The 25,311-nt window shown below is 44.0% G+C and overlaps 1 protein-coding gene and 1 long non-coding RNA gene across 3 annotated transcripts in view; one reads left to right on the top strand and one right to left on the bottom strand.

Moving 5' to 3' along the window:
* Positions 1-29: 29 nt before the first annotated feature.
* Positions 30-10,382, bottom strand: LOC143819656 (uncharacterized). Its single transcript, XR_013225031.1, has 3 exons — positions 10,157-10,382; positions 295-405; positions 30-111 (listed from the first exon to the last, which is right to left on the bottom strand). It is a non-coding gene; the product is annotated as an uncharacterized LOC143819656 (long non-coding RNA).
* Positions 10,100-25,311, top strand: part of DSE (dermatan sulfate epimerase) — a 40,773-nt gene continuing 25,561 nt past the window's right edge. The window contains exon 1 of one of the 2 annotated variants that reach the window (XM_077301527.1): positions 10,100-10,229. The gene's annotated coding sequence lies outside the window, so the exon portion shown is untranslated. Of the gene's footprint in view, positions 10,230-10,307; positions 10,729-25,311 lie in introns of those variants that run through there. The other variant, XM_077301519.1, reaches the window with a different exon arrangement.

Below are 25,311 nucleotides of genomic sequence, written 5' to 3'. Positions count from 1 at the left end.
TCAACTACCTTGTAAGTTAAGTTGAAGCTGGCTCCTGATCCTTCCCTCCAGTTCCTAGGCTGAGCCAACAGCCAAAATATCGTGCTGTGACAGAGTGGGACAGCCAGAGCTCTTCGGGAAAGAAGAAAACAGATTACTAGCTTGGCTCAATCAGTAAAAGGAAAGAAAAACATAGGGAAAATCTTGCTTCTGAGGGAGGGAAGTGGTGGGAGCATCTTAGACGCATTATGACCACAAAAAGTTGCAAAATTTAAAATAGGACCGAACACTAAGGTGTCCGCTTAAGAGACTTACATTCTCAGTCTTTCCCACAGCACAGCATCTCCTCCATTCCAAGCAGATTCACTAGAATCCAGACAAATCCATTAGACTCTGTTGGCAGACCATTTAACCAGCCTGCTAGTCCTACATAAAGGAAGTACGACAATCATACCTGGCTTTAGCAGACCACCAGCTGCCTGCTCAGAAAAGTATATGAAGTCCAGTCCATTAATTAAGTATATTAAGTATATTATATGCTAACTAGGATAACCAAGAAGTCCAGAACATGCTGAGATAAGACCACCACATGAAAGTTGAAATCCACCAGCAGCAGGGCCCATGATTTTCTTTGATACTTTTAAAAATTTAATAACCATATAACCAGGACTATTAATTATACAGTGAATCACACTCAAGTCACTTGAGTGTGCCCCACTCCACACTGCCTCATCAGGCAGTAGGGAGGCTTCTCCCTGCACCTTGATGGGGGGGGGACTTTAAAGAGCCACCAAGCGGGAGAGCCACTTGCCAACTCCCCCCCCCCCCCCCACTCTCATCCTGTCAGAATGACAGGGCAGTGAGGAAGAGACAGGCTAGGAGGGTATTTAAATAAACAGGCCCCCATGTTACAATTGATATTAATAGTCATGTGGCTGTCATTACCAGCTATAATGTGGGAGCCTGTTATGTTTAAACACTCATCCCTACCTTCACAGGCTGGGGACAAGTGTTTAAAGAGAACAGCCTCTGTGTTACAGCTGATAATGACAGTCGTGGGACTGCATTATCAGCTGTAATGTGGGGGCCCCCTCTGTTTAAATACTCTCCTCTGCCATTGCCAGCTGGGGGGAGTACTTAAAGGGAGCAGCCCTTTCATTATAAGCTGCGTAGCTGTTATTATCACCTGTTAAAGAGCTGTGTGCTCCCTTTAAATACCCCGCCACCTTCACAGGCAACACTTTGCCTGCAAAGGAGGGGGTATTCTTACTGAATATCCCAAAGCTTCCTGACGTGGCCGGGACTCTGCCTCTAGAATGTTTAGCACATCATCAGAAGTACTTGCATTCCTTTGTATTGTATAGAAGATGCATACACGGTACATGATACAAAAGCTTGGAATAGCCTCTGTTAATTCCAGAAAATTTATATAACTCATTGGCTTTTAGACAAAAATTATAAACAATTTCAATACAAGGGAATATGTTATTCCTGAATTTTAAAAGTAGGGAAAAGTACATATTTTAAAATTGTATAAAAATCAATGGCACTGTTTCGTGAATAACCAAATGCTGAATCAGTGGCTGCAGCTCACATTTTAAGAGCAGCTGAAATATAATTGGCGCCACCCAAAGTATTGCAAATTTCATTCCTAGACGGGAAGTGAAGTATGTGCTAATCTGAATGGGAAAGAAGGGGGGTTTCCAGGAAAACTCTTAAACAATCATGAAATTTGCATGCAAGAAAAATGTATGTTAGGTTTCGGGGACCTGAAGCCCCCACAGAAAAATCTTTTGGCTACATGAGGTGTTATAAACCCTTCCATGTAGGTCTAGAATTGGTAGTACATTAAAATGGGCCAAGAGAAAAGTGGCAGGATGAGGGAACAATAAGTAATCATCAGTGCTTATTTTCAACAAAAGGAAACCCAAATGCAATGAAGAGCAAACTCATCAGATACCTAAGGCAGGAGTCCCCAACCTTTTATTGCCGGGGACCAGTCAACGCTTGACAATTTTACTGAGGCCCAGCAGGGGGGGGTAGTCTTTTGGCGAGGGATGTCGCTGCCGGCACCCCTGACTTCCCACCGCCCACTGGGGGGGCACTGCCAGCAGCAGCTATGCAATGCCATGCCAAGGAGGAGCCCCAGCCATGGCAGCCACTGGAGAGCACCAAAGGTGAGCAGGCGGCAGAATGGCCGGGCAGCCCCCAAGGCAGCAGCCAGGGAGGAGGAGGAGATGCAACCCGGTACCGACTGATCCACGGACCGGTACCAGTCTCTGGACCGGGGTTGGGGACCACTGATTAAGGAATTCCCAGTCAAGTAATAGCAGCTGTTTATTCATCAAAGCACAAACTCTACTAAGCCCCAACTCAGTCAAGCCTGGGGTAGAGAAACCTGGATTTTCAGATCGTTAGGTGGATAGGGAATTGGTTAGAGAACCGCACTCAAAGAGTTGTTGTCAATGGTGTTTCATCAGACTGGAGAGAGGTGAGTAGCGGGGTACCTCAGGGTTCGGTGCTCGGCCCGGTACTTTTTAACATATTTATTAATGATCTAGATGAGGGGGTGGAGGGACTACTCATCAAGTTTGCAGATGACACCAAATTGGGAGGACTGGCAAATACTCCGGAAGATAGAGACAGAGTTCAACGAGATCTGAACACAATGGAAAAATGGGCAAATGAGAACAAGATGCAATTTAATAAAGATAAGTGTAAAGTTCTGCATCTGGGTCAGAAAAATGAAAAGCATGCCTACTGGATGGGGGATACGCTTCTAGGTAGCACTGTGTGTGAACGAGACCTTGGGGTACTTGTGGATTGTAAACTAAACATGAGCAGGCAGTGTGATGCAGCGGTTAAAAAGGCAAATGCCATTTTGGGCTGTATCAACAGAGGCATCACATCAAAATCACAAGATGTCATAGTCCCATTGTATACGGCACTGGTCAGACCACACCTGGAGTACTGTGTGCAGTTCTGGAGGCCTCACTTCAAGAAGGACATCGATAAAATTGAAAGGGTACAGAGGAGAGCGACGAAGATGATCTGGGGCCAAGGGACCAAGCCCTATGAAGATAGGTTGAGGGACTTGGGAATGTTCAGCCTGGAGAAAAGGAGGTTGAGAGGGGACATGATAGCCCTCTTTAAGTATTTGAAAGGTTGTCACTTGGAGGAGGGCAGGATGCTGTTTCTGCTGGCTGCAGAGGAAAGGACACGCAGTAATGGGTTTAAACTTCAAGTACAACGATATAGGCTAGATATCAGGAAAAAGTTTTTCTCAGTCAGAGTCGTTCAGCAGTGGAATAGGCTGCCTAAGGAGGTGGTGAGCGCCCCCTCACTGGAAGTCTTCAAGCAAAGGTTGGATACAGACTTTTCTTGGATGCTTTAGGATGCTTAGGGCTAATCCTGCGTTGAGCAGGGGGTTGGACTAGATGGCCTGTATGGCCCCTTCCAACTCTATGATTCTATGATTCTAACCTAGTTCTACAGTTTTGAAGTTCAACAGCTAGCTCCAAACTCTAACAAAAGCAAAAGGGGGGGGGGGAAGATTCTGAGAGATGGAAAGGTTATCTGAATTTTGTTGCACCATACCAGGCCAAAAAGGGGAACTATTTTGTACCAGATTATAGTAAAAATATTCATGATCCCGTGCATCCAGGATTACCGAGCAAAGGTTGAAGAAAAGATTACAGGTTCCAAATTGTTGTTGTTGGGTGCAAAGTCGTGTCCGACCCATCACGACCCCATGGACAATGATCTTCCTGGCCTTCCTGTCCTCTACCATTCCTCGAAGTCTTTGTTTTCTTGATGTTGAGTTTCAAGCATACTTTTGCACTCTCCTCCTTCACCCGCATTAACAGGCTCATAGGTTCCTCTTCACTTTCTGCCATTAGAGTGGTATCATCTGCATATCTGAGGTTGTTGATATTTCTCTCTGCAACCTTGATCCCAACTTGTGACTCACCTAACCCTGCCTTTCTCATGATGTGCTCCGCATACAAGTTAAATAGGCAAAGTGACAGTATACAGCCTTGCTGAACTCCTTTCTCAATTTTGAACCAATCAGTGATTCCATGCCCGGTTCTCACTGTTGCTTCTTGACCTGCATATAAGTTTCTCAAGAGACAGATAAGATGCTCTGGTATTCCCATATCTTTAAGAACTTGTCACAATTTGTTGTGCTCCACACAATCAAAGGCTTTAGCACAGTCAATGTAGCAGATGTTCTTCTGGAACTCCCAGCTTTCTCTATGATCCAGCGTATGTTGGCAATTTGATCTCTATTTCCTCTGCCTCTTCAAAATCCTGTCTGTACTTCTGGATGTTCTCGGTCCACATATTGCTGGAGCCTAGCTTGTAGGATTTTGAGCATTTTATTAACATGAGAAATGAGTGCAATGGTGCGGTAGTTTGAACATTCTTTGGCATTGCCCTTCTTTGGGATTGGAATCTAAACTGACCTTTTCCAATCCTGTGGCCACTGCTGAGTTTTCCAAATTTGCTGGCATACTGAGTGTAGCACTTTTACTGCATCGTCGTTTAAGATTTTGAATAGTTCAACTGGAATGCTGTCACCTCCACTAGCTTTATTGTTGCTCAGACTTCCTAAGGCCCATTTGACTTCACATTCCAAACAGAGTGAAATACTTGGCAAAAGATTATATTTGGATGTCCTTAACCTGTGACTATATAAATCAGATACATAAGTCAGCTTAAGCAAATGAAAATTGTTCCAAATAGAGACCCCATATAAGTGTTGGTCTATAATTTTTGCCCAAAACACCTGTAGAACTGGTGAGATATGTCATCCATCAAAAGAGAAAACTTTCTGGACATTGGATCTAGTAGTTTCTAAGATAGGGCAAGGAGTGAGGAATCCATGAGTGAGAGAAATGAAAAGCTCTGATCATTACATGAGTAGAGCTGCTAAAAGTAATGAGTATTAAGGGTCCAGACTCCAGAACAATTCATGGCACTATTTTGATTTAGAAATAAAAACACTTCTTGGGATTCATGGTAGTTTATGAAGAGAGATTTAGCAGTGCAGTAGAGTAAAAAGATTTTTACATTGAAATCTGAGTTGGTGTCCCATATCTGGGAGAACCGTTAGGTCAATGACCAGTTTGTTATTCTCTTCCTAGAAAATTTGCTGAGACTACATGTTTAGAAACTTTACCAAATAAGCAAAAGTAAAATAATGTAAATTTACAGACTGGATGTGAAGTTTGATTCAATTAAACACGGAGAGAGGGGGATGTGAGCATTTAGGAATTTGTCTTATTCCTTGTAAAAGCCACCCCTGCTTGGGTTTTATTAGACTCTAGGCAAAAGATTGTATTTGGATGTCCTTAACCTCACCCCAAAGAGAGCACATGAAAACCCTTTCGTCTCACAGCTGGTCTGTGTTGTACAAATGTCTTCAGAAATTTACTCTGAAACCTTGATTTCACAGCACTAACTCTTGGCAGTGATTATCAAGACTTGTTGTGTGCAGAGTTTTGTTTTATTTTAAGTGAACTACTACTGCAGAAAAATAATCTGTAAATGCATACATAAGAGACCAAGTGAATGAACTGGAATCACCTGATGCTGTAAAAATTATTAACAATGAGCAGATGTATATGTAAGAGTAAGGTAGAAATAAATTTTGCACAAAACACAGATGGATAAAGCTATTCAAAAAATATGAAAGTCAGCACCAGGGCAGGTGGGCAGAGACATGGCACTTGGATAGCTCGAATACTTCGAGCTCCTGTTCCACTGAGGGTCAATTGCTGCTGTGATTGACAGAACCGGGTTTTGGGTACGCTAACTCACCCACCATCTACTCAGGAATTCCTTGTGAATCTCTGGGGCCTCTCTGTTCCGCAGGGAAATTAATTTTCCATGGAACACAAGCTCAGTGTGCACAGGGTCCAGTAAGTGCCGTCCGCCATTTTAAAACTTTTTTCTTTTCTTTCAACTCTGCAATCTACAAAGCTCTTATTTTAATCTACAAAGCTAATTGGATATTTCCCTGCAAGACTTTCGACTCATCATAACTCCGGAGTGAAAACAACTGGCAGACATCAGATTGAGCCTATAAACAGTGAGTGGGGTTTTCCCCCGGCACCTTCTCCCCTGGAACAAACTCTCGGCGTGGAAAGCTGCTTTCTTTAATCTAAGCAAGATAGAGTGTAAGTGAAGCTACTTCGTTCCTCTACTACAATTTACTGCAAACGAATGCTGTGAACTGAGGGGAGGACATCTGCTAAATTCCAAGATATTAAGACATCAATTAACGCACAGAGACGCAAGTATTTTTCCATTCCTCCGTTTCTCCCGTTTCTGGCTCTGCTTGAAGCCACCTCGATATGAGGCAGGCTAATTCTCTTTTCTAAGAAGAAGAAGGACTTAAATCAACTCAAACTAATTAGTAATAGCTCTTACTGCATTTGTTTTGGTTTTCGGAGATAAGACATAAGAGCCGTGGGTGGGAAGATCTCGTGAGAATTCTGTTCCAGTACGAGACGTTGCTTTACTATGCTGCTTTACTGAGTTCAATATCATAACAGACTGTTGCTTTTCGTTAGGACTCCGTAGGGCCTCTGCTGGTTATTTGCAAAATTGCCTAAGACTAAGAAAATTTCAAGCCTAGAACATGTCTATGCTAAAAAAATTTGCTTACTTATTAGAGATACAAACTCAAGACCTGAAAGCATTTACAGATGGCTTGCTTAAAAATATGCTCAAGGAGTTCAAAGGCGGCAAGGAAGAAGTCTCTAACAAGAATGACGAATCAACAACAGTGGCTGATGATAGCTCTAAACAAAGTGGAAAACTACCAGCAGAAGAGAAACTTGTAACTATGGAGATGGAAAAGGGGATGTCGGAGCTTTGCAGCCTAGATAAGGACACCCTACCTAAGAAGACATACAGCCACTCTAAAGCAACAGTACACAAGAACCAATCAAAAGATATATGGAAGTGCAGTGAAAGTAATCGATTGAAAAGAGCTTCTTGGGGAAAAAACTGTACTGATATTGGAGCCCAGGAGGTACAACTGCTTCAAGATTCACCGATGTATACTCCGAGGGAAAGACTACAACTGCACTTTCTAAGCCAAAGGCCAACTGGACAGAACATAAGTCAATGGGAACAACAAGGTGCAACAAGCCTCGATATGAGACCCCCTTAAGAAGCTTGGGGAACGGAAATAAGACACAGTGGTTGAAATTCTTTTCCTCCTTTTTCCTTTTTTCCGTAGCCATATAGGCAATATAACTAGTTAAGAAGTTAAGCTGGGGTCTAAGATCTTCTAAGTAAGCTGAATTTGTATTATCAAATCTAACATCGTAGTGTCTACCAGCCCAAAATTAAAGCTTAATTAAAAGGAGACACTTAATGGAATGGGTTTATACTACCATGTAAGTGTGGAGTCTTAGATTTCCTATGTTAGCTGAATTTGAATTATTTAACATATCTCTGTAGTGACTCTTAGCTCAAACTTAAAGAATAACTAAAAGAAGGCACCTAACTGAGGAGGTGTAAATGTAACTAACGAAGACTTTATTTTACTAACTAATGAAGACTCTATTTTATCATTTTTGGTATCAATAATGTACACCTATATAACTTAACAACCTTAACAACCTATATATATATATTTTTCTTTTTCTTTCCGTACAACTAAGTAGGCTTTTATTTTTTCCTTTTTTCTTTTCCCTAGTTGAAATGTGGATGGCTCTAAGACCACGCTAAGTATAAATTGTTTATGATTGCTAAAATTGTTAAAAACTATGCAAACAAATGTTGAAACGATGGTAACAAAGTAGACTTCTCTTTTTAAATGTGGTGGAAACGTGAAAAAGTTTATAAGCTTTGGGTAAAAGTCCATAATATTGTAGCCATGTGGAGTCTTATAATCTTAAATGAAGAGAAGAGGGTTTTCAAGAACAATGGGGCCCTCATCTGATTTACCTAAAAGGGGATTGAAATGGGGTATCAAGTGTATCAAACGAAGAGCATAATCCTTTTCTTTCTGTATCAATAATGTAGATTACTTGCATTGTATTATCTTTAAATATTTTAAAAGGGGATTGAAACGGGGAACTAAATGTATCAAATGAAGAGCATAACCTTTTTTCTTCTGTACTAACAATGTAGATTGCCTGTATTTCATTATCTTTAATCCTGGAAAATAAACTTAAAAATAAAAAAATAAAAAAAATATGAAAGTGACTCTAACAAGTTTTTATATGGTTGTGTTGTATAGCAATAGCCACCTGTAGGTGTTTTCTCCACATTGGGATAGATTTATATAAATTGAAGGCAAAAAACTGATACACATTTATGTGGTGACTTCTGTGACTATATAAATCAGAAATCAGAGTTACATAAGTCAGCTTAAGCAAATGAAAATTGTATCGAGCAGTGTGTGCAATGGGCAGAAGGACGACCAATAGATATTCGGATTTCTAGTTCAGATCATTCTGCATGCAAAGGGGAGGGGGCAGCCATAGTGGGAAGGACAGGAAGTTGGAAGAGAAAATGGAAGGCTGAAAGAGATGACAAATAATAAAAACCAAATGGATTTCCAGAGGAGTCCCATTGCACTCCGACCCCCTGCCACTGATCCTGGACTTCAGATGCAATTTAAAGAAATACTGACAGGTAAGAAGAGGAAGAAGAGTTGGTTTTATATGCAACAATTCCAGTGTCATGTGGTTCTTGAACCCACATATTTTAGTGTCCACTCTCCAAAGCTGTCATTCTCTCCAGGGAACTTGATGTCTGTAGTCTAGAGATCAGTCTTATATTGTAGGACTCAACCACTGAAGAAAATATTGAAAACAGAAATTATCTTCATGTATATAAAAATTGTATTAGAATTGAATATATATATTATTACAAGAATATTGCCTTGGAAAGGTTCCTTGTTTTTCAGTTGATATTATATTGTGAACCTGCCTAGAGGTTGGCAACCCTAGGCTGGTTCTTCTGAAACATTAATTATAAACTCTCCCAAGCTAGCACTGGTTTATAAACTTTAAAGTAGTGATCCCCAACCAGTGGGCTGCGGACCACATGTGGTCTGTCGACTAATTGGAGGTGGGCCATGAAGGACACTCCCCCCCCAGCCGTTTACTTCATCCCCCCCCCCCCGTCCCTTTACAACACACTTCAGGTGTCATTGTCTCCCATCCCTCCCAGATGGGACTATCTCGTTGCAGAGAAACAAGCTCAGGGTTCCCATTGATTTGTCATTGTCATGAGTTAAAATTTCCATGAAAATAAAATGTTCCTTATGTTCATTGTTGTGGCGTGTCTGTATCTTATTTTGAAGGGATGTTTAAACATTACCATAGCGACCAGAGAGCGTTAGGGCAGTGGTTGAGAGGAGAGGAGTAAACTACCCCCCCCCTCCGAGCCTCAGTAAAATTGTCAAGCGTTGAGTGGTCCCCGGTGATAAAAAGGTTGGGGACCACTGCTTTAAAGCACTTTTTAGTTCTGAGATGTCAAAGTAGGGATGCCAACCTCCAGATGGGGTGTGGGGACCCCCTGGAATTAAAGCTCATCTCCAGTTTATAGAAATGAGTTCTCCTGGGGAAAATGGATGCTTCAGAGGGTGGAACTGATGGCTTTGTACCCCACTGCAGTCCCTGTCCTCCCCAGGCTCCATCTCAAATCTCTAGGAATTTCTCAACCTGGATCTGGCAACTTTATGCCTCCCATCTCTGCTGTTGGCCAGGAGGGACCTGGCAACCCTAGATTAAAGCTGCAACCTTACTCACAAACCCCAGTGATCAAATTCCACTGGATTATTCTCTGACCTACTCTCTGTTGTGCGTTTGATATTGATTTGCATGGAGGTAAGCTGCCAAGCCCACAGTTGCCAACTCCCAGAATTACAAAAGCTCTCCAGATGAGGGAGAACATTCTCCCGGGAGGAGAAGGCAGCTTTCGAGGGTCAACTGCTGACATTTCGAAGCGAGTCTGCTAACGTCCCGCCCTTCCCCAACCTCCTGCCCTCCCCACTCTCCGTCCCCAAATCTCCCAACCTGGAGCTGGCAACCCTAGACCCATGTGATGAAGGCGGCCCACGGATGGGGAAAGCAGGAACCGCGGGAACAGAGTTTTGCAGCAGACTAACTGGGGAGATGGGCAGTGAGGCCCCGCCATTCCCAAGCACCTCCTCAATCCGTCTTCCGGACGAAAATGCGTCCCTCGGGTCCCTCTCCCGTTCTCGGCGCTGGCTTGGGAAGGTGAGCAAGCGGGACACAATGCAGGGGACGCGGTCGTTTCAGGCGCAGATCCTCTACTGCGCACAGAGCTCCGGGAAAGGGCCGAGTGGGAGCGGCACGCCGCCGCTCCCAAACTTGCCGGCGGCGGGCTCGCTCGCCTCCCCTTGGCGGGAAACCCAAGTTCAAAGGAGTCGCTCCTCCGCTTGTCGGGGGTGGGCCTTCAGGGGCTGCTGGCCCTTTCCCCTTCCCCGGCTGCCTCCTTCGGTGACGTTGCGGTCTCCTCCCTCTGGCGGAGCGGCGGCGCCTGCAAGAAAGAGCCCTGCTGGTGCGCTCCGCTCGGCCCGCGGCGCCTCCATCCACGCAGCCGCCCTCCAGCATCCGCGGCGGAACTGCCAGGGCCACGCCGCCCAATGCGCGCCCCACCCGGGGAAGCGGCAGGAGACGAGGCGCCCGCCTGTGCGGTGGCTCCAACGCCGCCGCCATGGAGTGAGGGGCTCAGCTCGAGCAGGCTGCGGGAGAGGTAAGGAGAGGACCGGGACGTAGGCGGCAGGCTCTTCTCAAGCACGGCCCGGCGGAGCGACGCTTCTAGAGCGCAGGAACTTCTCCGCGCCCTGCGCTGGGGGCCGGCCGGGGGGGAGGGCCGGGGCACTGGAAGAAGATCGGGGGGGGGGGGGCGCTCTGCAGATGCCCAGAGGCCCTCCTGCCAGAAAGCTCGAGTGCGAGGAGTGATTTGGGAAGATAAGCTCGCTGCTCTGTTGGAAAGAATAGGTCTCTTTTTGGCTCTGGGCCCCTGGGGAGCTCTGGCGCAGACGCTTCAGCCCAGGAGGAGGAAAGAGCCAGAACTTCACAGGTTTCTTCAGTAACTTCAACCGGGGGGGCGGGGGAAGAGACCTTGCCCGCTTCTATTTTTCAATGCCCCCTCCCTGGAAGATCGAAGGATCTGAGTCTTCCGCCAGTATTATCGGGGACCCAAACAACAAGACCTCCCCTCCAGGGGGGGGGAGGAGTGACCCATGTCCCGGCTGACTCCTTGAGCTTTGTGTCTCGTGTCGCGACCGGAGTTTAGCAGCAGCCTCCGTTGTGCCTTAGATCTCCCTCACCACTGAGCAGCTGATGCCCCGAAGGAACGGCCCGTGCCTTGGGAAGTTTGGGAACTTGGACGTGCTGAAATTCTTGCTTTTGTTCTTGGGGTCCGTGAGGCGCATACAGCTTTAAAGGGAAGGCCCCAAAGGTGAACTCCCACCAGACAACCAAACCACAAACTCGGATGCTCTGAAAGCAGCATCCATCTCTTGGCTTTGCTTGTGCTCTCTGCGCCACACTTGAATGTAGGGTTCTTGTGGGTTAGCCTGCAGAAGTGAATTACATGTACTTCCGAGCATGTGAAAGTGAGGGTATGCCCACACATTAGCTAAAATAGGGTTGCACCCACAGAATAGCAAAGCGCAAAATTATATTGTGTCTCCCCGGCCCTCCTCAGCTTTTTTCTTGTCTTGCCTATGTCTGCCTTCTTTTCATGCATCTTGCCCTCCTCATCTGCTTCTGGAAAAAGCACAAGAGATCCAGGCAGCCAATCCTCTTCCTCTATTTTTTGAAGCAGTTTAAAGGTCCCACAATGCCCACTAATATTTTGTAATTCAGACTTACTTGTTGCAATGCCTATTGCATGGAATCATAGATGCATGGTGCTTTTGAATGCCACTTTTGAGAGCCACGCTTTGTGCCACAAACAAATCTTTGTTTTTATTCACTGCTCGAGGGCCCACCGCTGCCTTCTCTCCCCCCACCTTGTCTGTCTCCATTCAAGGTCTTTTATTTCTAGTATCACCTAAACACATGTCTACCTATGTACCTATTGCTCCAGGCACGTCACCATTTTTAAAAAGATATTCCCGTCCCCGGGAGAGGAGGGCAGGTGCGAGGGTGGGCCGATACAGACGACCCTAGTGCATTTGAGCCTCCATACCTTCCTTCTGCTGGTTGCTGTCTGCAAGCTAGTGTTTTTTAGGATGGTGAATCCACGTTATGCGATTCCCAAAGAAGCGCTTTAAAATGTAGGATGCCATGTGAAGGGGCTGGAATATAATGGCTACATTCTACTGACACAACGCTACATTTAACGGGTGCAGAAATCCCCTACGTTTTGCATTTAAACGTCCTTGCAGCCTATCTCAGGTTTGCAGGTAGCCAGCATGGCTACCCACTTGAATCAGGTTGTCTGGTCTGTCCCACTGGGTTGCATTCTGTTCTTCTGGAACAGTTGATATTCTGGTTCTGTACTAGCCACAGATTGCAAACTAACCAGTTAGTTCTTATCAATGCTTATGTATATGACAGTAGGGTGATTCTATTGGTTTACCATTCTTCAAATTTATTTTACGTATTTTTATCCCTCTAAAGGGCTAGGGATGGCATCCATCTATCTCCCTCCTCAGTTTTATTCACTCCATAGCCCTGTGAGGGAGTCTAGGCTGAGAGGCAATGACTGGCCCATGCTCATTCAGTAAATTATATGATTGAGTTGGAATTCAAACCTGGGTCTCTCCAATATTAACCACTATATGACACTGGGTGCATAAACCTTGGCTACATGAGCAAAAGGATGATGAAACTCTCTTGAAGGAGGGCATAATTTAATCAATTTTGAGTACATATCCTTAATTTTTCATGCTCAGTTTCCCATGTGCCATTTTAAGCTCTTTTGAGCTTCTCTATCATTGTTGAGCATTTATGCTAGACAGAAATACGAATTTAAATGTGCTTGTGTCCATTTTTAAATTCATTGAAGGTCATGCAGGAAGACACATTCACAGTAACACTTCAACCTTCCTGCAGTTTTCATGTCACCTGTCAGCAGGAGGGTCTTCTGTTCATCCTTTCTTCCATAGAGCTGTAAATATTTGCAAAAGGCTTTTATCCATTACCTTTGTTCCTTGTGTGGAACAGTCTTCCATCACTGCTAACAAAAATGTATATTAAAAAATAGTCAAGTCTGCCACCCTATTTTCTGCCTCCAGTGGCTACCATTGCAGCAAGTAGTTTGCAGAGCTGTTTAGAAGGGAGAGAAGATGGAGGAAACACTACAGGTTCAGCAATGCAAATCAGCTGTATCCATCATGCTTCATTGATGTTCCTTTGGATTCTGAGGATATTCCCCATGCATACAATATGTAGTGGAACTTTATTGTTAGTTTTCTGCATCTTTTCTCCTTACACATCCTTCTGTGTCCCCAGTCCTCTAAGCACTTCAAAGAGGGGTTTGTCTAAAAGGCTGTATATGTGCCATTAGATTACATTGCAATATTTAAATGGTTTTAAAGTGGGAAAACTTTCCAAGGCATTGTTGATGAGCAGTTGCTTGCCTTGTCTGTTGCTTTGCACTGATGGAGACAGAAAATGCTCAGCAGTTAATGTCTAAAGATGTGAGGGCTTCTTGAACTATGGATCTTCATCTGAATCTACTCGCAGGGCACAATGCGGTAGCATCTGCGATGGGCAAGGGAAGGAACTGTCTTCTAGCTTTGGCAGGTGTGAAACCAGGAATTTGGGAATGGGAGCAGTGTAAATTAATAAGAAGTTGGGGAGATTCACAAATGATAATGCAGTGTGTTTTAAAATGCATGTCGGGTTTCAGCTTTGGTTTATACTACATCATCATATATATTTATAATAAGAAGGATTCATTACTTAACTTACTGTTCTATGACTTTTTCCCAATTAGTCTCAAATAGTATGTGATTTAAATTTATCTTGGAAAATAGTAATTTCTACCAACATGTCTGGCAACTTATCTTTTGAAATGAGATTCAAGTATGGCTCATAAGAAGTCAACATTAAAAACTTGAGATAATGCAACACTATAAAAACAGATGCCCCCCACTTTTCTGTTTCTGCTCAACATATATTCTCTCTTTCTCTCTCGCTCTCTTTCTTAATAGATATACCAGCATATCAACTAAGTTGGCCATACTGTGCTTGATAAATATTTGTTGTTGTTAGGTGCGAAGTCGTGTCTGACCCATCGCGACCCCATGGACAATGATCCTCCAGGCCTTCCTGTCCTCTTCCATTCCCCGGAGTCCATTTAAGTTTGCACCTACTGCTTCAGTGACTCCATCCAGCCACCTCATTCTCTGTCGTCCCCTTCTTCTTTTGCCCTCAATCGCTCCCAGCATTAGGCTCTTCTCCCGGGAGTCCTTCCTTCTCATGAGGTGGCCAAAGTATTTGAGTTTATATATCCTGAGTTTATTCTGTCCTAAGGCAACATATTGAGTTCACAGTACTGTGAAGTCATAACCTGCATTGTCAAAATATAAAAAAAGGAATATGATCAGAGAAAGGGACAGAAGAAGGGGTTCAAATAGCCAGTTCCTTCCCAATTTAGCAGAATCAGGCATTCTATATCATAATGCTTGAGCACGTCTGTCTTCCCACTTGTTAAGCTAGTGCTGAACACTGTGGGAACAGGAGGGAGGGGAACCCTAATGATAAAAGCACAGACAAACCGGGAAGCCATCAACACTTTGGATCTCTCCCTGAGAATGAGGGGCCTTTTGGTGTGGCCTTTGACAGGTAAGTTGACTTTAATTTCTCTGTGTCTTGTAACTTTTTGCTTCATAGGTTAGATTCAGATCTGTGTTCGTAGAGAAGTATTCTGTTATGAGATGATTTCAGTGGAGTTTCTAATGACACTGTCTCCACCAAGATAAATTATTAATTAATTATATTTATATACTGCCCTCCCCTGAGGCTTATTATGTACAGGAATCAATCACTTCTCAGAGTTGCATATGAAGGTGTTCACAGTTTTAGCCAGCCACATGTGATTTGCCTTTTCCCCTTCAATACAGTAAAATCCTTGGTGCTCCAATCACCTATACTTTCTTCACCCTACTTCAGACAGGCAGGACAGATGGATTGTTGAAGACATCTGCTAGAAATGCTGTGGTAGAGGAAATAAGATTTACTTCTGTTTGTCCTTTATGTTGCATTAATTACAGGAAGTTAGAAATACAGAGTAGTGTTTTTTAATGTAGAAATACATCCCTATTTTTGAAGTCAAGAGGAATTAAAGTTTACTAATGATTTCAAAAATAGAGCATTTGTCACATTAGCATAACAGAAAATAACATATTATTGTTTTAATATACAGTTTCTTTAGTGTACTGTTTTCCCAACCATTGACTAAAACTCAAAAGTTATAGAGATGAAGTTTGCTTTGACAATATGACTATAGTTCTGAAATCTTGCTTAAATACTACTCTTTCAGAAGTGGACAATTGGGAACTTGTTTTTAAAACTGAATTCTGCTTTTAAAAATTCATTATTGTGGTTTTATGAAATGCTGCTTACTGTGCTATTTTGAGTGCTTGTATCTAACAGATACTTCAAAAACCACTGAGATGGTATTTACTGGGTGAAGAAGTCATCATAAATGCCTTAAAAGTTTTGGGTTTTTGCTTATGGGCACTGGAAAATAATCTTTAATTTTTTATTAGGTGAGAATATGTCATCTAATGCATTAGGCTGTAGCCTGCTTGTTATAAAAAAGATTGGTCCAATAATGGATGTTAATAAGGTTTGCTTAAAATTTAGTTTACTTTGGCCCATATCTATATAGTCAGGACTTTTAGGTTAGGTTAGAGTGCCTTGAGGATTATGAAGATATAAATGATCCACAAATGATCAACCACAAGCACTACAGGGAAATTACCCTGTTCACTTTCCTAGAACATGAGACTAGTGTCACCTTAGGGAATGATGCTAAGAAGAGCCCCAGATGGCTTGTCAAAGTGACTCCTGACCCATGGAATTAATATCAGTGCTGTAAAAAAATCTAAATAACTGCCCTGATCCCACCTGCAGGGTAGGATGGTCTAAATGTTAAAACATAAATACAAATAAGTAAGTGGAAACTGTTATTCATCACTTTTATTTCTTTCTGTTCTAACCTGGCTTTTGGGTGTTCATTGCTTGTGAAAGCTGGTTATTTTGTCCCCATCACCAGAGTCCCTAAGTACGTGTCCCTGGTTCTTACGGCACAGTGCCAGAATGCTTTGCTTCTTGATACATAAGACTGGTGTTCTTCATCTCGGACCTATATACCCTTGTGATATGATGGGTGTAACTCTGACCGGAATAATAATAACATTGTGGCTGTGAGGGTGGAGCAGGAAGACAGTTCTCTAGAAATCTCAAGTAACTTCAATAGAAATCCTGCCTTTTTTGAATATATAGTATTGGGTCATCATGTAGTTGTGAATTTCCTGAATTCTGCAGGGGGTTAGGCTAAAAGTCATCCAAGATGACCCTGGAGGACCCTTCCAACTCTATGATTCTATATGAAACTGAACTGGACCTGAGTAAGCATGGAGTTCCTCCAACAAATTTTCAGTTCTCCCTTTCTGTGACACAATCTCTGCCAGTTTCACATTGCATTGGTAGAATCCTACCAGCGTATCAGTTAAGATGCCATGTTCTGCTTCCAGTGCAAGCATATTTTTATGCGAGTGTAATTTCTTATGTGTTGCATTGTACAGTTTGTAAGTGAAGCAGTCCAAGCCAATCATTTATAGAATCATTAATAAAGCATAAGATCATTGCTCACTACAGCTGTGGAGTGAAATGTGCAGCACACACTTTTTTTGGAAAACAAAAGAGCGGACTACTTGCGTTTTAAAATGTGATTATCTAGACCAGGTTAAATCCTGTTTGGGATGGATAATTTTCTGCGGAAAAGTAGGAATGTTTGGATCCTAGTGACTGGAGCTGTGAACAGCAAGACAGGTCTTTCTGCAAACCTGAACAATGACCCAGTTTTCGATAATTAATAATCTGAAATCTAAAAACGAAATGCACTGGGGAGTTTGAAAGAGCCCAAAATGATGAAAAGGAGCACCTGTAAGCTTTAAGCAATGGATTTCCCTGCCAGCTCCAGATTCAAACATCCATGGAGATTTTGAGTTGGAGTCTGAAGAGAGCATGGTTGGGAGAGGGGAGAGGTCTCAGCCAGATATAACCGGTTTATATGATTATAAACCGCCCTGAGCCCTCGGGGAGGGCGGTAAATAAATAAATAAATAAATACATACATAAATACATAAATACATAAATACATAAATAAATAAATAAATAAATAAATAAATAAATAAATAAATAAATAAATAAATAAATAAATAAATATTATGCCACCAAGTCCACCCTCCAAAGCAATCATATCTGTGTCAACTGGAGTTGTAATTCTGAGAGATCTTCATGTCCCATCTGGAGGTTGGCAACCCTAGACCTGAAAGTAAGCTCCAGGTAAGCGCCAGCCAGGGGGTGTAGCAGTTAGAGCTTCAGATTTGAATCCCCATCTCACTGTGAAAGCCCACTAGATGATTTTGGACCAGTCACATACTTTTAGCCTAACTTACCTCATGACGTTGTCGTATAGATAAAAAAAAATCTAGTGAGAGTCCGACTGTCACAGCATATGTGGAACACATACCAGCAGGGGGCCTCTATAGTCCTGCCCCCTCCCTCTAACACACACTCCTTCCCCCTCCCATCTCACGCCTGGTCCCTCCTCCTCAATCCCTCCCTCATCCCCACACTTTTCCCCCCACTCCCCCCTTGCCCCTCGCAACCACCCCTCCTTCCTGGTCCCTCCTCATTCTGGTGCCTGCATCCACCATTGGCATGCCAGAGCTCCGAGGCCCAGGGCTGGGCCTTGGAGCACTGCTGGCGGTGAACGTGTAATTTGTCAACTCCCCGGCCTGCACCTGCTTTATGGAGGGCAGGGCCAGTCTGGGAAGCAGAGTGGAGTGCCGCTGCCAGCAGCACTCTGTGGCCCAGCCCCGGGCCTCAGAGCACTGCTGGCAGTGGCCCTGTGTCTCCCCACTTCCCTGGCCTGCCCTGCTCCACGGAGGGCAGATCCCGCCTAGAAAGCAGGTTGCTGCCATCAGCAGAGTTTCGAGGCTCAGCCCTGGGACAATGGACATCATGTCCATTATCATTTCCATTTGAGGGAACGCACTAGTAAATGTGTTCCACATCAAAAAGAGAAGAGGAGAATAATGTGATATGTTTTGGACCCTACTCTGGAGAAAGGTGTATATATACTTATCCATGGTTCCTCTACATATTTGTGAAACAGCCTGGGGGGTGGAACATGTCCGGCTGTCTGAGTTGGAATAGGGCCAATCATGGTGCTGCTCCTGCAGCTCCCTCCTTCTGATTGGCTCTGCTCCTACAGCTCCCTCCCTCCCTGGATGCTAGCCACATTCCTCTCAGACATGCCAGAGACACACACAGAGCCCTGCCAGACCAAACACGAGCCCTCATTCCCTCCAGGAGAGAGAGAGAGACAGAGATCTGCACTTCCAGGTGTTCCCTGACTCCTAGCGCCCATTGCATTCCTGCTTACAATGGGCTTTCTTGCTAGTTAAATAAATAAATGGTATTGCTGTGATACCCACAAGTCCTTGAAGGTTCCCAGTGACTAGCACTATGCAACCGGGCCACAGTTTTCTTAGGCAGAGGCTGCCAGAGTGAGGGAGAGGGAAATCTTTAGACATAGGCACCACTCCTGGTTGGGAACTTTCTAGAGAATTGCTGAATGCAGCCTGGAGTGTGTGGGGTTTGAGGAGGGGAGGGATCTCAAAGGGATATAATGCTGTAGTCTCCACCCTCCAAATCAGCCATTTCCTCCATTGGGACTGAAGCTGCCAGCCTCCAGGTGGATCTTGAGATCGTCTGGAATTACAACTAGTCTCCAGATGACTGAGATTAGTTCCTCTGGACAAAATAGCTGCTTTGAATGGTGGAATCTACAGCATTATATCCCTCTGAGGTCCCTCTTTTCCTCAAACCTTGCCCTCCTAAAGCTTCACCCCCAAATCTACAGGAATGTCCCAACCCAACTGGGGAACTGTAGTTGAAATATGTTTCCAGGAGATCTTCAGGCTCCACCTGGAGGTTGGCAGCCATAGAAGGAGAGAATAAAGCAGGCAAACAAGAGAGGAAACTTTCAATAAAGGTAAACAGGGAATGGGGCGAGATTAGATGTCTCCTACAAGTCCTTGCAGGTTCCCACTTGTAAGTCTTTACATTCAGGCTGAGGAATTCTTATGTTTCTTTGTTTGTTTGCTGTTTTTCTTCCTTTTTCTTCTGTTTTAATTTCTGTCCTCCTAATATAAGCATAAAAGTAGGATATATGTTCTGCACATCTGTAAACAGCGTTTGTTGTCTACATATTTGGCTAAGGCCTTGGTGGGTGGAGAGTGGGTGTGGCCGGTTCACTCCCGCCCACCAAGCCAGCCAGTGCCGCCACACCAGGCTCCCTTTGGGTGCTGTGGGGAGGCCTACACACCCCGCAGCGCCGCGAGGGGCCTACACACTCCCTTTAGGCCCCGCAGCTCTCTCGCCATGGCAAGAGAGCTCCTAGCCCCCAAGGTAGCCTCCCGGTGCCGCGGGGGTGGGGCTGCGCACTTCCTTTAGGCCCCACAGCTCTCGCCACCGCGAGAGAGCTCCCGGGCCCAAAGGGAGCCTCCCACAGCACTGCCGCCATGGGGGCGGCTGCCCACTCCTTTAAAGGGGGGGCTTTCAAAACCCATTCTTGGGAACGGGCTTTGAATCTAGTAGATAAATAATTTTGATAAGTCTTGTGAACTTTAAAGCAGTGGTCCCCAACCCCCGGTCCGGAGACCAGTACCGGTCCGTAGATCAATTGGTAGCGGGCCACAGCTCCTCTTCGTCCTCTTCCCTGGCTGCAGCCTTGAAGGCTGCCCTGCCACTCTGCCGCCGGCTCACCTTTGGTGCTCTCCAGCAGCCACCATGGCTGGGGCTCCCCCTTGGTGTGGCGCTGCTGGCAGTGCCCCCCAGTGGGCAGCAGGAAGTCAGGGGCACCAGCGGGAAAGCAAGTAGAGCAGGGGCTTAGGTGGTGGTGACGATTCCTCGGTAAAAAACTACTCCCCCCCCCCCCGGGCCTCAGCAAAATTGTCAAGCATTGACCGGTCCCTGGTGATAAAAAGGTTGGGGACCACTGCTTTAAAGGTTTGTTTACATTGTTGAAAAGATCAGACAAACATCCCCAAAGCAACACTTAAGGAAACTTTCCCCTCATTTATGACTTACCTCATAGCTGATTTGAGGAGGTGACATATTGATAAACTGACGTAAGGAATGCAAACATTTATTGTGTTTTTCTGTTCATCTGATCACTGCAGTCTCATAGCACTGATTTAAGAGCGTTGCTGTTATTATCATTATAGCTCATAGTTTTGCACATCTCTTTTCTAATGTCAAGGCTTTGTTGCCTTAAGGATTTCTACTTCGGTCCTGTTGATTTTAATGAATGCATGCTACCATGGAGTTGACATTTTTTGAATGATATGTGAAGTTGCAGAGTAATGAAACTTTAGGGGTGGGTCTGAAAGAATTTATTATGCTCAGAAAACAGATGTTTTCACTCTAAAGAAATTACCAGAAAATCATATTTACATTTAAAGGTCACCGTTCTTGAGGCCCTGGAATTGAAGTCGAGGGGAAAAAAATCATATTCAAGGAAAAGCAAGTGGCAGTATTCAGTGTGAGCAAAGGAATGCATTTAACAAATAAAGTAATCTTGAGTGATTTTCCATGGACAATTATGGACGTAATTTCATAGCAATGAAAAAATGAGAAGTCCTTTAATTTAGAAGCTTACTGAGACTTCGTTAATCAGTACATCTTGTTAAGGAGACCTAAACAGTGTAATTATTTTAAAGATATGTAGCTTGTGTGGCAAAGCTCAATACTATATGACGTGTTCATGCTTCTAGGTGCATTTTCACAATTGCAGAGGGGTAGTCTTGTTAGTTGCAAACTGAAACAAAAGTCCAGTGGCAACTTAAAGAAAATCAATATTTATTTAACTGTGAGCTTTCATGAATCAGAGCTCACTTTTTTCAATATGTGAAAAGGAAATAATTCCAGAAACACTGTAAATGGTCTCAGAGAAGTGCTCCTTTTTGTAATGTCCCATGCAGCCCATTGGCAGCAGGCCTGCACTGGTTGTGCTGAAGACAACCTCAAGACAATCTCCTATTTTTCAGTGGAGTTTTGTGAATCTATCCCTCATGGATGCTGCTGGCCCACGTAGCCCTTCCATGTTCTAGTTTCCTGTCACCAGAACTGACATACGTATGATTACTACTGGCAGTTGTGCTTTGGCTTTAAAGAATTTGATGATGTATTGACAGATTGGCTGGCATATTGGATAATGAACATAATTTGTTCTTCTATCCTTCTATCACATCCACATCTACTGATACTCAGTGTATACAGTGGCAAAGGTGGAAAGAATAAGCTGGAAACCAGTCAAGTTAGTGGTGCCAGTGGGCAAGAGACTACGGGGGGGGGGGGGGATGGATTATCCTGCCCATAATTTACTTACATCCAGAAAGTTCTCTTGAATATCTATAATGTATCTCTAATAGTAGCATCAGATAGACTGAAGAAATCTTCTGTTCACAATTTGTTGGAATTATTGTTACCAAACATCTCCCCTCTGCTTATTACTAGCACAAATGTTTAAGTTGCCTTTGTCTGTGAAAGAAAACATTCTAGCAATATTTCTATCAAACTTCTACAATGAGATTGAACAGCTGGTATAGGGAAAGGAGAAATAGGTTAATGGAAATCTTCAGGCTAAGTAGGAATTCACAAGGTTCCTGAGTGTCCAGGCCCACAATATTTTCCTTTCCCACACACCATGTTTTTCAAGATGAAAATCCCTTGTGTTGTGTGAAATGGTGATGAAAATGGAAGTAAATGTCAAAATAATATCCAGCTGTTGGAAACACAGTATAGCATATGGCAGCTGCCAATCATGCTCTGGAACTGAAACATTCAGGAAAACATTTGGTGAGAGGCCATGCAGGCATGAATATTTGTCACGTACTTGCACTCTTGGGAATAATTTCTGTGGACCCCCTGTATGAATTTGAAAAGCAGTTTGAAGGATTGGTCAAAGGAGTTGCTGAAAGATGAAGTCTAGTATACATGCAAATTGTATTAGTTTGCTTATATGGATTGCAACAATGGTATATACCATCTCTCAACAGTCTCTGTGTAAGTTCAGTTTTATAAAGTATAATTAAGTAATTAATTAATTAATTTGCATCCCACCCCTCACAAAGTCTCAGGGAGGCTAACAAAGTAAGAGTTTACAATAAACCTGTAAAAGTAGAATAAGAATTGTAAAATAAGATAAAACACTCATACAACCTCTCCATAAGTCGACAATCAGTCCCATTCCAATGATCCCAGCATGGGTAAATTTGACAGCCTGTGGGGAGAGATGGTAAGTTCCTACCCCAAAAATAAAGGGATCAGCTTTAATGGTTCTGTGTTGAATACTTCACAGGTGTCACTATTCTGCTTGTATCAGGAAAGGATAATTAACTTTTAGAGCAGTCTGCTCTTGGAGGCACCATCCCTCTTCAGTGGTTAGCTGTTATAGACAGAGAAGAATGTTTCAGGCAGCATCCATATCTTTATAGTTTGGAGCTTGCAATGAATTATTCTCTGGTTCCAGGAGAATAAATGCTTGTCCATAAATTCTCAGTTGTGAATTGTACTAGTATAGAGCAGTGGTCCCCAACCTTTATTAGGCTGGGGACCGGCAGGGCATCGGGCTGCGCCCGCGGGGACCGCGCCCGCACGGGCCACGCCCACGCTTCTGCCCGCGCCCACGCTTCTGGCCGCGCCCGCGGGCCGCGCCCGCGCATCGAGCCGCTCCCGCGGATCAGGCCGCGCCCGGAAGCCACGCCCACGGATCGGGCCGCGCCCACGAGCCACGCCCGCTGATCGTGCCGCACCCGCGGGCTGCGCCTGCGCATCGGGCGCGGCCTGCACGGGCGCAGCCCGGCCCCGATTCCTTCTCCCCGCCCTCCCGCAGTAAGTAGCTTCCCGGGCCGCAAGCTTGCGGCCTGGGAAGTTTTTTACTGCGGGGGGGGCGGGGAGAGGGAGCTGCGGCCCGGCGCCATGGCCTTCGCGGCCCAGCACCGGGCCACGGCCCGCAGGTTGGGGACCACTGGTATAGAGTACATTGCATTCTATAGTGGCACAGGGACCAACACAGGAGTTCTACCTAGCACAGTTGGAGGAGGAAGAAATCTTCCTCTCATTCCAACCTAGGATTGTCAGCTCTGGGTTGGGAAATACCTGGAGACATTGGAGGTCCTGTAATGGACAGGATTTGGGGCCTCGGTGTTGTATAATTCTATGGAGTCCACCCTCCATAGATGCCATTTTTTTTCAAGGGGAACGGGTCACTTTAGTCTGGGTATTACTGTAATTCTGGGAGATCCCCAGACCCCGCCTGGGAACTGGCATCCCTATTTGAATCCAGGATCCCAATATACCCATTGCTACTGCTCTAATATGTTTTTCTTACCCTCGCAAGGAGTTACTGTGGAGCAAGAGAGACAGCAGATCTTCTTAGGTGGTGGTTTCCAAAATGCTTCAGATGCAACCCTAGTGCAGTGTTGTTGCAATGCTATGCCAACCATAAAAGGGGTAAATTTATAAATCTGCCCATTTCCCCAACTATATCAAAACAAGCCGCCGCCTTGAGCACATTGACCAGCTCAGATTAGATAAAAAAATGTATTGCATGGCTAGAGTACTTCTTCCACTGGATTTCATTTTGAGGACCAGGCAGTTGGGACCGTGGTTCAACAGATGCACAGACATCTGAAGGACTTCACAAGCTGGTCATTGACTTTTTAGTTTATTCAAGTTTTTTGCTTGAATCATTACCCTTTACCAAAATGTTAATTTATTAATCTAATTTTTGGCCTCCCAAGTTTGGAAAATTTGATCACTGTGTGAGGTTTTTGTTTATTTTAGCTTCTTACATGTTTTTCCCCCTTCCTGAAACTTATGAAACCACTGCTCTTCAAGAAAAAAAACATGATTGCGTATTAGGTTTTGGGTATAATTTTTTTAAGCCCTCAGCCTACTTCTGGTTTTAATAATTGAAAACTACTGTTCAATATTTACATAAATCCATCTCCCTTTTGCTTGCTTTCTCTAACCTTTCCCCTCTTGAGAATTTCAGGAATTCTGTGCCTTTCCTCTGGGGGATCATAGGAGCTTGATGGTTAATAATTTAGGGGGTGAAGGCAGTAACAATTATGTTTAAATGCTTTTTATTGTTGTTTATCTTCATATTGAGTGTGCCATTTTTGCTTGCTTAAAGGAGACGAGTCTTTGGATCTATGCCTTTTTATATAACATTCAACTTTTAAACTGGCAAGCTGTAAATCTTTACATACAAAATGGAAGGTCTCTTTCAATCTAATAGGGGGGAAACACACATACCCTAAAGGCCCATGATTTCAAAAGCATTTCCAAGATTCTACTCTTCTGTTTTTTCCCCTCTTCCGAATGAAGACGTGTCACAACTGGAGGCTCTATACTCTTTTTTAAATGACCCCGATACAAGCCTCCAACATTCCAAATCTTTTACTCCACAGCTGTGAATATCAGCCAATCCAGCATACTTAGTCTGACTCTTGGCTGATGTTAACATAATCTTTTTCTGCCTCCTTTTCCTCTCCTTTGTGCAAGCACAGTAAGAAATGTTTTATGCCAGGCACATTCCTAATTATACTGTTTGTGGGAAGAGGGTTGCACAGTAAAAGAGGGTTTTTTAAGCCCTATGTTTGTGTGTAATTAGTTAGACTTGTCTGTGTATTACAACTTCCCTAATCATTCTGGGATAGAATACTATAAAGTGATTTCTTTAATCCTCAGGTTATGTATGCTTGGGAGATAGACTCACTCTTAAACTTTCTTGTGTTACACAACATTATGTTTGGGGAAAATCATATTAATGCTATATGCAGGGTATAAAAGGAGACTGCAGACAATGGTCAGGTAGTAATCAGTGTAGCTAGGGCTGGTAATCAGCCGATAGGGAGCAGGGTGAGTGGCAGGGGTGCATAACCATACAGATGTGGCTGACTGGGAAGGAGAAGGCACTGAAGTAACAACAGGTAAAAACTCTGGTGAAGAAGGTAAACCATATAAGAGAACAATGTGGAAGGGAACATGCCTGAATTGGTGGCTGCTG

The sequence above is a fragment of the Paroedura picta genome, chromosome 1 (genome assembly GCF_049243985.1).
Source record: "Paroedura picta isolate Pp20150507F chromosome 1, Ppicta_v3.0, whole genome shotgun sequence".
NCBI lineage: Eukaryota > Metazoa > Chordata > Lepidosauria > Squamata > Gekkonidae > Paroedura > Paroedura picta.
This window is presented reverse-complemented; position numbering and strand designations above follow the sequence as displayed.